Genomic DNA, 7201 nt, shown 5'->3' on the forward strand with positions numbered 1-7201 from the left:
CTCTCTTTCTCTCTCTGTCAATTAAAAATAATTTAAAAATAAATTTTTTTAAATAAAAAATCAGTAGAGTCTAAGGATGTATCTAGGAAATAAGATATAACTGACTGGAACATACACATTAGTGCCTTTCCTTAGGTAAAGTAATATATCACATAAAAGAAGACAGAATTATATGATCTCAGATGGAGAACATTTACTCCTCTCTTTCAGATATTCTCAGACCTTGTTATACAAGCATAAATATTTTATTCATGTTTCTTCATGTTTATCAGCTACACATATTCATAAAGGGATCAAAGTTCAAAATTCAGAATATTTTGTACATGGTCCATATGAGTTTCATAATTTGCATTTGGGCAGTTAGTAGTTATTTTATTTTCTTCATAATTTAATCCACTTTTTATTTGCATATTCATTATAGCATAGATTATCACATGAACTCTTTCTTCATTATGTGAGTGCTGAAAAGATGGATAATCTCTCTTTACTTATACACTTGAGCATCCAGTTCAGGGTTCTGTGCATAAGGGTAGTGAAAAGAAAAAAGAAAAAAAAAAAGCTGTTTGGTAATGAACCCATGAAACTGGAGTTTGCAAGGTGACAGTTCATTTTATTTCCTGTTTTCCTTTGCTTTGCTCCCCCACTGCATTTCTCAGTAACCTTAAAATATATTCAATTTGAAGAGTTCTAACATTAGGTTAATTTGTGTCAAGATGACTATGTTTTTTCTTCATCAAGCCACATTTACTTTAAAATCCATAAAATAGTTTTATTCATGTTTGTGTTAATTATCGAACTCCTGGTAATATGCCAAGGATAATGATGTTTGCCACTTTTGATCAGTGCTCTGCTATAGAACAATGTGCTCAGACCCTGGCTGAGAAACGAAAAAAATTATTAAATGTGTAACACCACATTTGTTGTATGAGTACCAAACTAAGCTGAGATCAGAGAGAGTAATGATGTCAAAATTTATCTTTGTAACTCAGAAATGCATCCTGGCTGTGAAATTTCTTTATCCATATAAAATATTTTTACCTCAGCATTCTAGGATCTCATCTGAAACCAAGAGTGAACTTAGCTGAGTATTTTCTGACTTTTATTTCTATTTGAAAATAAGACTAACAGTGAAGCCCAGGGTCACAGATTCATAAAGGTATCAGGCAGAAAACAGAGGAGTGAAGCAGTCAATGGCAAAGAGAATACATGCCCCATTTAAAGAATGCAACTACTTTTCAGGATCATTCCCTTTTTATGCAAGAAATAATTCCTGAATCTCTTGTAGAACATGAGCCACTGAGCCATCTGACTAGTTATTAGAAAAGAGAAGCTATCTCGGGCAAACATCTGAGTAGCTTTTGCTGAACTCTAGGATCACCTGGCTATTTTAATATATTGCTGATACCTGGTTCCTACTTCTAGACATTCTGATTTAATTAGCTTGGGATGCAAGCTAAGCATCAGGAATTTCGAAATCTCCCCAGATAATGATAATGCAAAATGGAGTCTAGAGCCCCTGCTCTATGACTTCAGATAATTATTACCATGCAGAATTACAAGATTAATAGCCTCTATACTTCTGACATTTCCAAGAATAGTCGGTGACCCAGATTCTTTTAATCTGAAATTTCTTCCCCCCCACATCTCAATTTTTTTTTCTTTTTAAAATTTATACATTTAACCACTGTACATCAACACAGCTTGTAAAATTAATTTTTCTAGCACGAACACACTACATGCCAATCCAGTTAAAGATATCATACACACTATCATCAACAGACAGTCCTTCACTTCTATATTCCCCCAGAGTTGGGAAAGAATAAAGGAATGGAAAGCAACTACAGATACCAGAGACAGTGTGGGAGGAGAGTGGGAAATGGCAGAGGGTGAGAAATAGGGATAAAATATATATACAAGAAACAAGAAATGGAAACTATTTGCTGATGATAACATGTATGACTAAGCCACTATACAGTGTATTCTGGATGGGAAATCATATTTTGTATGCTATGATAATGTTCAGTGAAAGAATGTAAAATAAATAAATTAATAAAAAAAAGAAAATACCTCATGACTTTTCCAATAACCTAATACAATAAACAAGGGAGTGTGGCTATCTCTTCAACATGCACATTTCATTTCCTTTGGCAATATACCCAGCAGCGGGATTGTAGAATCAGATAGTAATTCTAGTTTTGATTTTTAAATCTCTATACTGTTTTCTATAATGGCTGTACTAATTTACATGTTTGCCAAGAGTATGCAGGAATTCCCTTTTTTCCCCACATCTTCTTCAACATTTGTTCTTTTGTCTTATTGATGGTATCTATCCTCACAGTTGTGAGATGATATCTCATCATGGTTTTGATTTGAATTTCTCTAATGATTAAAGATGTGGTCATTTTTTTCATGTACTTGCTAGTCGTTTTTATGTATTCTTTAGAGGAATGTCTATTCACGGATTTTTCCCATTTTAAAATTCAGTTGTTTTCTTACTATTAAGTTTCTTATAAATTTTGGATATTACCCTTAAACAAGGGGTGAGAAGTGAAAATAGGGCAGGGAATGGACATTTTCAATTGTCTTTCCGTGGTGCTAACTTCTGAAAACATCCACTGTCCTAGTCTAGTTGAACTTCTGCTGTCATTTTATTCTAGCCAATTCTACATCTCTGATAGGTAACAGTGAAACACAAAAACATGGTCAAATTTTGCATAATTTCAAAATGTATTTATTTTATAAATGTTAATTTACTATTTATGCCCTCTCCATTTGAAAAGCAGGAATTTAGGCAGTATGTATGATGAGTAATGACAATGATATGCTATTGTTTTGCAGTCAACTAAAACTATTTTCTACCTGCTTATCCTTAAATAAGCAGATAAGAAGCTGTGAACAGGGGTACAACGGTATTCAGTGCAGAGGCCCAGATTGTCAGAGTTGGAAATGTTCTTAGGGTGTGCCTTGCCTGGTGATTTACAAACTTTATTCTAGCAATAGGACCTTTCTTACCCCCAGGATAAATCTAACTGTAGTGTCACTGCATAGAACATATAAATGCATCATGGCCTTGTTAAAGTAGAGGCGTGAGACTTCCTCTTGTTTCGTAAGGTGATCTGAAGGGCTGCCTCTGAATCCTGGTGATTCTGAGAGCCATTTTAATAACTGCTGAGCTAGTCCAGGCTCTACATTCCACAGATATTGAAACTGAGCCCCAGAAAGGCTGTGACTCATATTATACTGTCAAGTTAATGTGCAGAAAAACCATTTCTTGAATGTTTAATAGTGATGATGAGTGGATTCTTAATGGCCTTATCCAGTTTGTGGATTAGTCTTGCCATCTGTTTCATCTATTCTTCTCTAAGGCTGCTTGCCCTGTGGCTATTTCACACTCATTAATAGCGCTATCAGAGGTCTAGTAAAGGGAAAAGAAGATGGAAAACTCAAATCCCTTATTAGATCTTATCGAGAGGAAGAAAGATTGAAACTAATGAACATGGAAAGATTGGATGTCAGCTCTGGCTGGGCTGGGAGTGCTGTCAACCCTGTTCCTGTTCTGTTTCAATAGCTCCTTCTACAGCCAAGTGTTTCCACTTGCCCACCATTAGCCAGAGTTGTCTTCTGACTAGACATGAAGGTTTCCATCCCAAAGCAAAGACTGTGTTCACTATCACACTCAGTCTTGCTTAGGATGAGATTGCATACTTGATGCCAGACTTCACTTGGATTCTTTCTTCTCTCCTTTAGAGATTGTGATCGTTTCAACATCCTTGATATTTAGCTTCCCTTTCTGAATTTTGTTACAAACTGGTCTTCCTGTGGCAGTTTTGTTAGGTGTGTGGTCTTAGCTTCCTATCATAATTTGGTCTCTATCATCAGTTATGGGCTCTGCTTTCTAGAATTAACCTGATTTTCCCTTGAGGGAATGGCCTTTGAGTTCTGGGCATGGCTCCCTATTCCTAGTGAATGACACCCACTGCCCCTGCTGTGAGCCTAATGAGGAACTTAATGATGCCTCACTTTAGCAGAGTTCCTGACTTTTGCTGCTACCAAATTAAGACTCACAGCTTTTGTGGCCCTACCTTGTGAGTACAGATTTAGAAACAAAGCCAGCAAGTCCGCACACCCAACATTAACTTTGTGAGTTGAAAACGGCAATCCTCAGTGTGGGTAGACTAGAAACAATCCTTGCCTTGTATATATTAGGATACGAACTGATAAGGGAGAAGAAGATTATTAATACTGGGTATCAGTTCTGTTCAAAACATTCTTTTCTAATGTGTGTTCCCAGATTTAAGTCATTCATCCTCTTAAAATTCATGTTTCCATAAATATATATGAATACATATATATTTATGTATTCAGATGTAATCTCTCTCTGTATGTGTACATATGTATGTGTGTGCGTGTGTGTGCATGTGTGTGTAACTCTCAATATAGCTTTAGTTGCTATAACAGAGACCAAACCACAATGACTTAAATAAGAAATTTTTCCCTTCCAAAAGCTAGATCCCTAAGATTCTACATATTTCTTGTATTTGCCAGTTATTAGCTATGGCACCTGGGTGATCATCTCTTCTGAAAGAGCTTGAGAAGTAGTGTTGGTTTACAGAAAATGAACTACTTCGCTGCCATTGTCTTTTGTCACATGTAAGGAATCATTTAATCTGCTTTACCCCAAATAGCTCTTTTCTCATTCAAGCATAGCTAATACATTTGTTCTTTTCCTTTGGTAGATTGTATGCTTTTTGGAAGTAGGACTTGTACCTTCTATAATTTACCTTGAAAGGTCTTTGGATGGTGGTAGTTATTCGCTATTTCCCGTTACTACAAAGGGCAGAACAAGGAAAAATAGCTTCAAGGGAAAAGTAGGTAATCAGATAAGTTGGTTAGATATTAGAGTCATTTATTGAGGTGCTCATTGAATCTGCTTCCTTGAAAATATTTCAAATAGAAGGGAAAACTATATATCAGGCTGATTTGGAAACAGTCTTGCCTAGAACTAAGTAGCTAAAGTTTGAAATAAATAATTTTCTTTAATTTGGATAAGTAGAGTTGTGTTGTTATCCCTTCATTAGCTAGAATAAGCACATAGAGCTGGTTATAAAATGTCATTACACTTAGTCTGAAGTTGGCTGTCTCTGTTTCCCATTTCCCCTTCTCTTGGAGTATACTGGCAAGAGTTCTCTACCATGAACCAAACATCATGCCAATTTTATTTATTTATTCATTACCTCCTCATTTATTTATTCATTACCTTCTCATTAGTAGAAATCCAAATTTTCTCTATTTGTATGCTCTGATGGCTGTTAGGAGCTAGAAGGTAAAAAATGGGAAGACCCATGATGTCTCTCTCTTTTAAAAATTTTTGACAGATGATTCTTATGCTCACTGGAAAGAGACAAAGAGAGAGAGGTGGGGGAGAGTGAGAAAGCATTCAATATGGGGGATGATCACACTGCAACACCTTCTCCTCCATTTCTCCCTCCTTTCAGGATTTTGGGCACATGTGCCTGATATGTTTCTCAAGCTCCTGGATCTGGGACTTGACCTGCACTGTCAGCCAAGTGGCATTCAGCCATCTTTTCCACCATACCATGGGCTGTTCCTACCCCAGGTCTCTTACTGTATTAGTTCTATAAATTTCTTAAGTGCTCAGGAGACCTGAGATGTTCCTCAGCTAATAGAACTCTAGTAAGAGACAATCTCAGACAAGAATCCCATTAACAAAGGGAAACTAAGTCAGTCATGGTAATAGATAAAAGTTGTGAACCATAGTATATGGATAGTGGAAACCGTTTAGGATGATTATAAGCACCCCTTCTGAAAGAATTTTCACCCAGAAACTTTGAGAAAAACCTAAGAAATACAGTGAAATTTCAAGGGACCAGTGTTTGACCACTGCAGAATATCATACCTGACTTATTTTTTCCTTCATATATAAATTTCACATTGTATCTAATATATTTATAAGTAGATATTAGCCCAGTATATTATCTGGAGACAAAAGTTCTCCAGGTTTGGGGGAAGGGAATGGACCCTTTGTCACACTCATAAAGTAACTAGAACCCCAGGTGTTGGACCTCATGAATACAGCATTAAAATAATATAATACTATAGGAACATCTCCCACCAAATTATGAAAGTTAATTTCAGAAGCTGTATAGTTTGAGAGGATAAGAACTATGAAATTTATGTTCATAAATTCCAGCTTGCATCTTTAGGCAATACAATAAGTCTTATTTAAATAGAAAACTCTTGCTAGAATTTCTTAAGGTATCCACTGCCCCCTGTAGGTTTTGATTTTGTATTTGTCTATATCTGTATGAAAAATATACTTCGTTTATCTATTTGTTCTCCTTGCCTTTGTCCACTTCGATCTCTAAATTTCTTAGGGGACCAGAATGACATCTCACTTCCCAAGTCCTGATAATTGTACTGCCCTAAGCATCCTGCTATGCAAATGGAAACGAGCCCTTGAAAACCTCAGCTACACAAGGATATGGCTGTCTCCTGGCCTGGAGTACCCAAAATTTTCTCCAAAATGGTTCAGTTTGTCTTTAATTAAAACTTAAAGCATGAGTTTCTTGGCTCTGGCAAAAGCTCTCGGATAAGAACCTGCCTCACACAGATTTGTCTCATTGCAATCTGCCTCACAGCAGGCTTCTTCGATGGCTGCCATCGGATTCTGGGACAAGAGAAAGCCTGCAAGCTCACAGAGCTACAAAGAAAAGCAGTTAATAGCCAGAGGTACCTGCAGCTCCTCTCAATTCATTAACTAAAGGTAACTTGAGGATCATTATCAGAAGGAGACTAATTTGGCAGCTGTCAGCATAGAGGGTAGAGATACCATGTTGACTGCAGGCCAGTGACCCAATGCCCCACACTCACCAGATATTTTTTCTCTCACCTACATCCCAAAGTTCACCTATAGCTCATGAGTAAAATCACTCCCTCCCACTACTCACCCTTTCTTCCACAGTAGAACTGTGTTGGATCTCAAACGCTAATAAAATCATTAGCAACATTAAAACCTAACTAGCTTATCAACTAAGAATAATTTATTATTCTCACACTAAAGCAAAAATTATTAGGGGTATCTAAGACGTAAAAGATACTGTTTCTACACACAAAGATCTTTCAACCTAGTTGTTGAGAGACTTCTACAATTAATATATCATTAAATATAAAAGTATGATAT

This window comes from Tupaia chinensis, unplaced genomic scaffold, assembly GCF_000334495.1.
Source record: "Tupaia chinensis unplaced genomic scaffold, TupChi_1.0 Scaffold000298_1, whole genome shotgun sequence".
Taxonomy (NCBI): domain Eukaryota; kingdom Metazoa; phylum Chordata; class Mammalia; order Scandentia; family Tupaiidae; genus Tupaia; species Tupaia belangeri.